This window comes from Vulpes vulpes, chromosome 4 (assembly GCF_048418805.1).
Source record: "Vulpes vulpes isolate BD-2025 chromosome 4, VulVul3, whole genome shotgun sequence".
In the NCBI taxonomy this organism is placed as follows: domain Eukaryota; kingdom Metazoa; phylum Chordata; class Mammalia; order Carnivora; family Canidae; genus Vulpes; species Vulpes vulpes.
In genome coordinates, this window is record NC_132783.1 from 10,798,018 (window position 1) to 10,810,510 (window position 12,493).

Below are 12,493 nucleotides of genomic sequence, written 5' to 3' on the forward strand. Positions count from 1 at the left end.
GCCAGAAGTAGATGGTCCCCTAAATTTAAAGGATAATTTCTAGAAATTTCACATAAAATAGTTGTTTCTTTCTATTTTAATTACATGGCTATAAAATCTACAAAGGACCATAAAAATATACCAAGTTAAAAATCTTAAGTTCTATTAATGAAGAAAGCAATGCTAGATAATGAATGTACAAATAAAAGGCCTACTACAATCATTAAATCCAGTTTAAGAAATGGTGGGGTGGAGATAATCCATTAGGAATGGGGAAGCTGATGTCTTTTGTGAGCACCGACTCCAACAATTATTAAAATAAGATTGGAAACTTATATATAAAAACAGTATACACTTGGTTAAGGTCTGACTCCTGATTTTTGTCTTGGGTCAAGTTCTCAGGGTCTATGAAATCAAGCCTGTGTGGAGCTCTGCACAGCACAGAATCTGCCCTTCCTTCTCTTTTCCTCTCTGCCCTCCCTCCACTTGTGTGTACACGTGCACTCTATCTTAAATAAATAAAATCTGTAAAAACTAAAAATAAAATTAGTATATACATAATAGAAATATTAACAACGTAAAAGTTATATAACGACGACATGAGATACATCTTTACTCCCACGAGGATGGTTATTAAATAAAAAGAAAACGATAAGTGTTGGTGAGAATGCAGATAAATTGAGACCCTCACACATGTCTAGTAGGAATTTAAAATGGTATAGCTGCTGTGCAAAACTGTTTGGAAGTTCCTAAGTAAATTAAACATAAAATTACTATATAATCCAGTAATTCTACTCCTAAGTATATACTCAGCGTAACTGAAAACAGATACTCAATAAAATATTTGCACTTGAATGTTGGTAGCAGCTCTATTCACAGGAGCAAGAGGGAGATTTCAAAGTAAGTTAATGATTCACAATATTATTTTCATTCTTCCATCATAGTTTCCTTAATATTTCATATTTAAGTTTATATTAAAATTATTGAAGTCATGGTGCTCATAAGACATTTAAACTCCAAGATATAAAAAAAAAATAAACTCCAAGATATATGCAAATATCCTATTATGTATATATTACTATGCACTAATTTTTAAATTGTCATTTCATTGATAAATCTATATAACTACATAAGTGTGAAATGTATTAGTTTTTTTTTTTTTTTTTTTTTATTTATGATAGTCACAGAGAGAGAGAGAGAGAGAGAAAGAGGCAGAGGCACAGGCAGAGGGAGAAGGCAGGCTCCATGCACTGGGAACCTGATGTGGGATTCGATCCAGGGTCTCCAGGATCGCGCCCTGGGCCAAAGGCCGGCACCAAACAGCTGCGCCACCCAGGGATCCCAATGTATTAGTTTTTATTCAACGTCTTAACTATTAAATATTAAAATTTGTTCCATTGTTTGTCTCAGAACAATGTAGAAATACTTGTTAACAAGTATTTTGGGGCACCCAGGTGGCTCAGTCAGTTAAGCAATCTGCCTTGGGCTCAGGTCATGATCTCATAGCCCTGGGATGGAGCCCCTTTAGGATCGAGCTCCCCACCTCCATTGTGCTCTGTGCTCAGCAGGGAATCTGCCTCTCCCTCTCCTTCTGCCCCTCCTCTCTGCTCATGCATGCTCTCTCTTCTCTCACTCTGCTCTCTCTCTCAAATAAAAAGATAAAATATTTTTAAAAAATAACATATTTTGACAAATTCCAACACCTATTAATGATGAAAACTCTCAGCAAACTAGAAATAGAGAGAAACTTTTTTCAACTTAACAAAGAATATCTCCAAAAAAAACCCCTATAGCTAACATTATACGTAGTGATGAGAAATGAAGTTTTTCCCCAAGATCAGAAACAAGCTAAGATTGTCCTTTCTCAACATCAAGTTGGAAATCATAACTAATATTAGCAATATAAAACAAGGAAGTAAAAGATATGTTGATTGACAAGAAAGACATAAAATAGACTTTGTTCGCAGATGACAAGATCATATATGTAAAAAATCTGAAAGATATTCAAAAACAGAACAGAACAAAAGCTTCTGATACTAATAAGCAAATGTACAAAGGTTGTGGGATATAAAGTTAATATACAAAAGTTAACTACTTTCCTATATATCATCAATAAATTAGTAGAATTTGAAATTAAACACATAACTTCATTGAGATTAGCATTCCAAAAATGAAATACTTACATATGAATCTAACAAAATATGTCTAAGATCTATGTGAGGAAAACTACAAAATTCCGATGAATGAAATCTAAAAAGACTTAGTGAATGAGAGATATTCCATGTTTATGGATAGGAAGACTCAATATTGTCATAGTTTCCATTTTTCTAAAGTTTATATATGGATTCAATCTAATCATAAACAAAATCCCAGCAAATTATTTTGTGGGTATTGACGACCTACTTCTAAAGTTTGCATAGAGGGCCAAAAGACCCAGAAGAGCCAATATAATATGAAAAAATAAAATATAGTTGGAAGATTGACACTAGCCTACTTTAAGATTCACTACAAAGTTGCAGTTATAAAAAGAATATGGTTTGGCAAAAACAACAACAAAAAACTCCAGGAAAAAAAAAAAAACAGAGCAGAGGAGCAGAATAGAGGGCCCAGAAATAAACCTTTATAAACACAGTCAAGGACCTTTGACAAAAAGCAGACACTACAATGGCACAAAGATTGTGTTTTCAACAAATGGTGCAGTAACAACTGGAGATTCACATGGAAAAAAAAAAATCTAGACGCAAATCTTACACTTTTTAAAAAATTAATTCAAAATAGATCAGAGATTTATTTTTTATTTTCATACATTTATTTTTATTGGTGTTCAGTTTGCCAACATATAGAATAACACCCAGTGCTCATCCCGTCAAGTGCCCCCCTTAGTGCTTGTCACCCAGTTACCCCCACCCCCCACCCACCTCCCTTTCCACCACCCCTAGTTCGTTCCCAGAGTTAGGAGTCTTTCATGTTCTGTCTCCCTTTCTGATATTTCCCACTCATTTTTTCTCCTTTCCCCTTTATTCCCTTTCACTATTTTTTATATTCCCCAAATGAATGAGACCATATAATGTTTGTCCTTCTCCGATTGACTTATTTCACTCAGCATAATACCCTCCAGTTCTATTCATGTAGAAGCAAATGGTGGGTATTTGTCATTTCTAATGGCTGAGGAATATTCCATTGTATACATAAACCACATCTTCTTTATCCATGCCCAGAGGTCAGTGGCATTTCTATACACTAACAATGAGACTGAAGAAAGAGAAATTAAGGAGTCAATCCCATTTACAATTGTACCCAAAAGCATAAGATACCTAGGAATAAACCTAACCAAAGAGGTAAAGGATCTATACCCTAAAAACTATAGAACACTTCTGAAAGAAATTGAGGAAGACACAAAGAGATGGAAAAATCTTCCATGCTCATGGATTGGAAGAATAGAACAGAGATTTAAACGTGAAACACAGAAATATAAAATTCTAGGATAGACTGAATGTGCCACCCTCTCTTGTGCCAGAGTGAAGTCCTTATTGACAATGTGATGGTATTTTGAATAGGGCCTTTGGAAGATAATTAAGCTTGCATGTGATCATGAAGATGAGGCCTCCGATCTGAGATTAGTATCCTTATAGGAAGACAGAACAAAGCTCCCTTTCTCTCTTGCTATCATGTAAGGGAATAGCAAGACAATAATAGCCATCTGTAAGTCAGAAGGGAGTTCTCAACAGGAACTGAATTGGCCAGCATCTTGATCGTGGAATTCCCAGCCTCCATTATGAGAAATAAATTTCTGTTGTTTAAGCCACCCAATCCATGCTATTTTGTTATAGCAACCTGAGCAACCAAAGATGAACTAATAAAAGATAATATATGAAAAATTCTATATGACCTTGATTATAGCAATGACTTTCAGATACAAATTTGAAAGTATAATCCATGAAATAAAGAATTGAACTAGGCCTCATTAAAATCAAAATCTACACTGTGAAGGAAAATGTCAAGAGAATGAAAAGACAAGCTATAGAATGCAAGAAAAATATTTACAAAAGGTATATCTGATAAATGACAGTAATCCAAAATATGCAAGGAACTTTTAAAACTCATCAGTAAGAAAACTGAAGCACTTGATTAAATAGTGGCAAAAGACTTGAAGAGACACTTCACCTACACACACACACAAAGGTATACAAACGGCAATCAAGCATATGAAAAAATGCTCCACATTATATGTCACTAGAGAACTGCAAACTAAAACAACAAACAATGAGCTACGTATTCAAATTGTCAAAATCTAGGGATGCCTGAGTATCTCAAAGGTTCAGCATCTGCCTTTGGTTCAGGTCATGATCCCAGGGTCCTATCATCAAGTCCCTCATCAGGCTCCGTGCATGGAGCCTGCTTCTCCCTCTTCCTATGTCTCTGCCTCTCTCTCTGTATCTCTCATGAATAAATAAATAAAATCCTTAAAAATAAATAAATATAAATAAAATGGTCAAAATCTGAAATTGTGACAACATCAAATGCTGAGAATGATGCGGAGCAAGTCATTCCCATTCATTGTTGGTGGAAATACAAAATGGTACAGCCACTGTGGAAGACAGTTTGGAAGTTTTTTTTACAAAACTAGACATTATTATCCTACGATTTAGCAATTGTACTCCTTGGTGTTTTCCCAAAGAAGTTGAAAATTGATGTCCACTCCTAAGTTGGATCTAACATAGATGTTAAGATCAGCTTTATTTATATTTGCCAAAGCTTGGCAGCAATAAAGATATCCTTCAGTAGATGAATCGATAAATAAACTGCCGTACATCTGGACAATGGGATGCTATTAATTTTAAAAGAAAATTACCTATCAAGTCACGAAAGGACATGGCGGAAATGTAGATGCATATTATTAAGTGAAAGAAGCCAATCTGAAAAGTTACATGCTGTATGATTCAAACTATGTGACGTTTTGCAAAAGGCAAACTATGGAGATAGTAAAAGGGTAAATGGTTGTCAGGAGTTAGAAGACAGGCTGGGAAACGCAGCATATGGAGTATTTTTAGGGGAGTGAAACTACTCTATATGATATAATAATACATAGATGCCATTAAATGTTTGTCAAAACTCACAGAATGTACAGCCTCAAGAGTGAACCATAATATGAACTATGGATTTGGGGTAATAATGACATTTTTTAGGTTCATCAGTTGTAATAAAACTAGCATTGTGGTGGAAAGAAGTACATAAAGGGGGGCCTATGGATATGCAGGGGCAGGAGGTATTGGGGAAAGCTCTGTATCTTCTCAGTTTTGCTGTGAACCTGGACCTGATCTTAAAAAAAAAAATAAAGTCTGCAATAAAAAAGAAATACATATTCCCAGAGTCTATTCAAACCAATAGAGTCAGAATTTCTGGGAGTGTGATCTTATACATTTATTAACTTCTTAGACATTTTATACATACAAATGTCTAAGGTGGGTCATGATCTCTCTCAAACTTGTCTCAGACCATGATTGCTTCATTTCATAAAGCTTTATATGAAACTTATATAACTCATTTTCTAGTTGATATATTTTAGAAAACTACTAAAAGCTTAGAGAAACAATATAATACACTTAAGCTTAATTTCTAAATGTATGATTACTCACCTGTTTCTGACTTACTTATTTTTTATTTTTATTTTTTTTAAATATTTTATTTATTCATTCATGAGAGACCCAGAGAGAGAGAGAGAGAGAGAGAGAGAGAGAGAGGCAGAGACACAGGCAGAGGGAGAAGCGGGCTCCATGCATGGAAGCCCAACACGGGACTCGGTCCCGGGACTCTAGGATCACACCCTGGGCCGAAGGCAGGTGTTAAACCACGGAGCCACCCAGGCGTCCCTTCTGAATTATTTATTTTTAATGAATTAATTTATTAGTTTTGAATAAACAGAAATTACATAATCTAAAGTTCTACTGTATTTGTAAATAAAAATCAACATCTCTATCCAGCAGTCAGTCATATTCTGTGTATTTAATTTTATGCATTATAATACTGCATTATAAATATTTTACCTGTCAGTTATGATTTTTAAAATTTTATAAGACTTTATGATTCCCACATGAATATTTGCTCACTCTAAAATTCAAACTAATTATATTCCACTGTTCACACACTGCCCATCTCATGCAGTCATTCATGTTGTCGCTGTCCTCTGCTGCCATTCCCACATTTTCTCAAAATACAGAAAATATTATCTTATAATCTATCTTAAAATAGCTGTTTAAAATTTCTCTCTCTCATATCTCTGATTTTTTTCAGTATATGAAAAGTTGAAGATAAAAAAATCTAAAAGCAGCAGTACTTTTATGCTGAATCAGTATTATAAACATCTTGAATTGGTTTTTCTATTTAAAATGGTTACTGGCAGCAGAATTTGTATCAGCTTTCAATATAATTTTCAAATCACTTGGTATAGACAGTTAATACTATGAGTGGACGGTATCCAAGAAGCTCTCTAGTTAAAACCATGTCAGTAATATGAAGAAAACTTAGCAGTCGATTAAAAGCAAATTTTCATTTTATGAAAAAATTGTAATAAATTATTATGAATCTATAATCAGAACATGAAAGACTTTTGATAATACAGACCTAGCCCCTAAGAATCATGTTTGACATTCTAATTTGTTTAGCCTGCCTCATGAGAATCAATAAAATAAAAAATACAGATTCCAAGATTATCTTTATGATGAGAAGAAAAATCAAGCTGTTCCAAAGCTCCCTCTTAATTAAAAAGAAGGGGAAATGAAAAGCTATATACCTTTCATGAAGTCACCCAAATAAGTTTTCTTTTGATTGTGATTGGAGAAATATAAGAGTTTAAAAGATGTTAATTTATTATTTTTTTCTTTTGGGGCACCCAGGTGGCTCAGTGGTTGAGCATCTGCCTTTGCCTCAGGTTGTGATCCCAAGGGTCCTGGAATCAAATCCCACATCAGGATCCCCACAGGGAGCCTGCTTCTCCCTTTGCCTATGTCTCTGATTCTCTCTGTCATTCATGAATAAATAAATAAAATCTTTAAATATATTTATATATTTTTCTCTTTTGGCTTTTAATCCAATTATTTACATGGATTATAATTTTTATATTTCAAGTTGACCTACCAACTTTCCAAACAATTGTCTTCTATGTTACCTAAGAATTTAATGCTTCTTAAGTACTATCTTTACCCTCACAACATTTCTATATAAGAAATTTTAATAAAAATTTGTTAATATCTATACTATCTGTATTAATAGTACTCGCTGTTAAACCAAATAATAGCTTTGGCTTCTGATTACCTATACATACATAAACACACACATATATGCATTTGTATACATGTATATATATATGTACATACATGTGTGTCTATATATATATATATACACCCTTGTAGTTTTTATTATTGCTATTTATATTATTCTTATTCTCAGTGTTCTGAGTTCACTTTCTAAATGGCTTTTATGTGAGGCTTTATTAACTTATTTTTCTGGGCACTGGATAAGTCTCTTTTATCTGAGTGATATGAAAAGTTCTGGAATTACTTTTTTAAGATTCTTTTTATAGTTATCCCTTCTCTGTTTTTAATTCATATTTTGGAAAGAATTCATATTGCTCGAATACTGAAACTTCTTATCCAATCTTTATATATCCTTAACTTTCTTTTTTCTTAAAGATTTTATTTATTTATTCATAAGAGATACACAGAGAGAGAGGCAGAGACACAGGCAGAAGGAGAAGCAGGCTCCATGCAGGGAGCCCAATTCGGGACTCAATCCCATGTCTCCAGGGTCACGCCCTGGGCTGAAGGTGGCGCCAAACTGCTGGGCCACTGGGGCTGCCCTATCCTTAACTTTCTTAACCAGTTTTGTTCATTATCCTTTTTGTTGGTTTCAACTTTAGAAACATTTTCTAAATTTTATCTTTCAAATTTCCTACTATTTTTTTACTGATTGATATTTTAATTTCTAGGAGATTACTATTGATTTAGAATCATTCTTTTTCCCAAACTTATTTTTCCATGTTAAAGAATCTAATGTCTCTGAGAATTTCAGTTACATTATTTAAATATTTTTTCTCTCGATTCCCTCCCCCACATTATTATGGGATGCTTCCTTATGTCACTTATAGGCAATGCTTGAAGAAAGCAAGGCACATTCCAAAAGACTAACAAAAAAGAGATTCACATTAGAAAATGTCAAGATACGTCACTAAAGGTTATTTAGAAGGTTCACCAACATCCAGAATTAAACAGAGATTTCAAGGAGGATTGATTAGGAGAGCATTTGACTGTGAATTTCTCTCCCTAAAGAGGGAAATAGATTCTGGAAAGATGCCGCATTCAATCACAAGCTTAGGGAGTCATAAATGTTCCCTTGAAGGTAGAGGCACTCTAGATGGGTATCTGACATATGGCTGTGATGGAAGAGCATAGAGTTGCCTCTAGGAGAGTCAGTGATTGACTGGCTTCATGAATGAATGCATGATTGAATGAAACAAAGGACATCTACCGCTATTTACAATGTGCTGCATACACAACTATAATGTAGTTATATATTTATATACATATACTATATGTAAACATCAATAATGACAACAATAAATCTGAGAACTAATAAATTATCAAATCTGACAGGGAGTTTTCACTAACTTCAATTCAGTGGTGACTGTGAAAGCAACATTTGTTGACTGCTTCATCTATACTCATCCTCAGGTTGGGAAGGTGGAAGTTCCTTATTTACCATATACTACTAGAAGCATGCCCTTTATACTGTATTTTAAAACATTCAGAGTTTATTCTATTGCCCCATGTAAATACTCTATTATTGCTGTTTTAATGGCATTAACGATTGTCTCACACACATAAAGTCTACAGCTAAGTAGAGAGGAGATATTATGGCCTATTGTAGTTTGTACTATTTTTTTTTTAATTGAAGTATAGTTGCCACACAATGTTACATTAGCTTCAGGTGTACAACATAGTGATAAGCAATTCTATATGTTATGCTATGCCCACGAGTGTAGCTACCATCAGTCACCAGGCAACACTATACAACACCTTTGAATATATTCCCTCTGCTGGACATTTTATCTCTGTGACTTAATCATTCCACAACTGGAAGCATGTATCTCAACTCTCCTTCACTCGTTTTGCCTATGCAATATGTTTTAATTAGGCACCCAGATCCATGAGACAGAGGTCCAAAAATAAGAGTTAGAGAGAGGAACTTTGATTAGGAGAGCCACTCCAGGATGTTGGGCTATGAGGTGGCAAACAATTTACTGTATAAGTAACTGTAGAGTTTTTGAGTGAGTATAACTAGAACTTATCTAATTGCAATCATATTAAGTAATCTCAGTTTTTCTCTCAGTTGTAATGTGGAAAGAAGAATTGATGAGAAGGGGAATCTGTTGAGGATAGATAACCTAGACCTGAAATTTTGAAATGTCTATACATCAGGAGCAAGATAAAAAACAAAACTTTGACACAGAGAGAACACTGCAGAGAGGCAGTAAGAATATTTTAATGCTTTATATGCCAAAACAGAAAATGTTAAGATTAGGTAGTGATGAATGATGAACCTATATGGTTAGCAGTTGTCAGCTAAAATTATAAATCTTAACAGAGGTGGGTATTTTTGTTTGTTTGATTTTTTTTTTTTAATTTTTATTTACTTATGATAGTCACAGAGAGAGAGGGAGAGAGAGGCAGAGAGAGAAGCAGGCTCCCTGCACCGGGAGCCTGATGTGGGATTCGATCCCGGGTCTCCAGGATCGCGCCCTGGGCTAAAGGCAGGCGCCAAACCACTGCGCCACCCAGGGATCCCTTGTTTGATTTTTTTTAACAAATGTTGGTGTTGTCAGTGAAAAACTTCCTGCCATGGTAGCCACCTCATTCTGCATAAAAAACCTTCATGATTATAACATTTTGACAGCAAAAAAAGCATTCCATCAACTGCCACTTGTTCCAGGAAATAGCTGGCCATGGAAAAGTCTCAACCTCTAATATTGAATAATCCTTCCTTTTTTGAAATGACCTCAAAACTGTTAGGTTTTGGCAACCAAGGCTGCCAAATGTAGAAGACCAACTAAAATGTCTCCCTGCATCTAAAATCTTTACCTTACGAGATAACTTATCAGTCAGAGACTGTCAGCTTTTTTGCTTTTACTCTATAAAATTTAGTTTCCTTTCTAACTCCTTGTTTGAACCCCTATTGAAATGTAACTGATGACAGATGGGTTCCCTTATGGCAACTTTGTGAATAAACAAACTTTGTCTATGTTGTAGCAGACTTAGTTTTGTCCTTGACATCAATAAAAGGGCCCATAAATTTAAAAGATGAATAAATTTCAATATGAAGTAACTAAGTACACAAATGCCAAATCAACACTCTAGTAAACTTTAACATTTTTGTAGTCTGTTATAATTAGCAAAGCATCTTCACTTAGATTATGTACACTTGAACACAATCCATATAATCATTCAATATAACGGATATAGGAAATAGGTTCTAGATTTTTATTTATATTTTCACAAATTCAGTAAATATGAGCTAGAACTTGAACTGAGGCCCCTCTGATACAAGATCCTTTTCCTTGGACAATTCAGCATGTTGTTTATATTATGTTACAGGGACAAAATTGAGATAGTGTTGTCCAACAGTGGAGATGTCTGAAGTGAGAAATAGAACATGGTTTGGCTTCTTAAAGGAATTTAGCCTTGGCTAAATTTCTAAAAAGAAAGTGATATTAACAGACTGGGAAGGAGCAGAAGAGTAAAATATCATCAGAATAAAGAAACTTGAAAAAAAAAAAAAAAACACCGCATGAAAAATTTTTCCAGTACATGAAAACAAGTATATTTTGCAGACTAATTTCTTTTTCATGGAAAAGAAACATGGAAAATGGAGATAAACATGGAAAATGAGATAAAAACATGGAAAAATGAGATAAAAATCTACCATCCGTTATGTTTAACCTATAGATTAAAGGATCATCAAAGATTAAATGTGTCATGAGACACATGCACGCACACAGCAGCAGAGACACAGGCAGAGGGAGAAGCAAGCTCCCTACAGGAAGCCTGATGCAGGTCTAGATCCAGGTACCCTGGGACCACACATGAGACCTCAACCACTCAGCCACCCAGGCATCCCTAATACAGTAATTTACAATTATTGTCATTGATAGCTGTAAATGTGGTTCATTGACAGTGAAGAGGTCTTAGGAGATACACTTTTATAGGCCAAATTCCATCCAGGCCCAGCATCAAAGAAGATTTTCTTTTTTCTTTTTAGGAATTATAAATCTTTCTGTAATTATTTTCTCCTTCCCTCAGGTCTTTATATTTCTTCCACTTGACTATATTTCATCCATATAAACCTACAAATCTGATCACATCATTACAATACTTAAAATCTCCCTCTGACTTCAGGGTGAAATTCAAAACTTATTAGCACATAAAGGTTACTTGTGCCACCGCAAAAAGATCGTGGTTTGGAGAGTCAGCGAGGATTAAGAATAAATCTGGATCTGTCATTTCAACAGACTCAATTTCTTAATCTTTATATAGACATAATAATAGATAACTCACAGGTCTGTTGCACAGACTGGCAAGAGTTTGCATGGACAGGACAGAGTATAGCAGGTATGCACTGGGGATACATGACATTATTTATGATCCTTAGTATTTATCATTTATGAATCTGTATAGCTTTCACACAATATCACCTCTTGCCTGTTAAAATATACTTATCTTGTCCTTGGAGCTCTTTTTTTCTGCTTTCATTCATAATTTTGCTCTTTCTGACTCAGTTCTTTAAAAAAAAAAAGAATTTATTTACTTATTCGTAAGAGACACAGAGAGAGAGGCGGAGACACAGGCAGAGAGAGAGAAACAGGCTCCATGCAGGGAGCCTGATGCGAGACTCGATCCCAGGACCCCGGGATCACGCTCTGGGCAGAAGACAGAGGCTTAACTGCTGAGCCATCCAGGTGTCCCTCTGACTCAGTTCTCACCTATGAGGTAGAGGGAGGACTTCAGAGGTAGGGGGAGAGAGTAGGAATTTTTTATTTGATGGATTACCAGGCTCCTTTCCAATGTGTGGAATCAAATAATGGACATAGTCAAGAGAAACAATTACGATAAAACCCCATAGGCTAAATGTATCTCCACAGTAAGGAAATGAGAGAAGGGGAATTCTGCAACAAGTCCTCCAAATTCTACTGTAATAAACATGTGCAGGGGCACCTGGGTGGCTCTGTGATTGAGTATCTGCCTTTGGCTCAGGCCCTGGTCCCAGAATCCTGGGATCAAATCCGCCATTGGGTTCCTCATGGGGAGCCTGATTCTCCCTCTGCCTATGTCTCTGCCTATGTCTCTGTGTCTCTTATGAATAAATAAACTTTTAAAATATCTTAAAAAATAAATAAACTTGTGCAGTTGTAATGTGCTCTTTATTTTCATACAATATTTGAAACTGGAAAACACTTAAACATGTT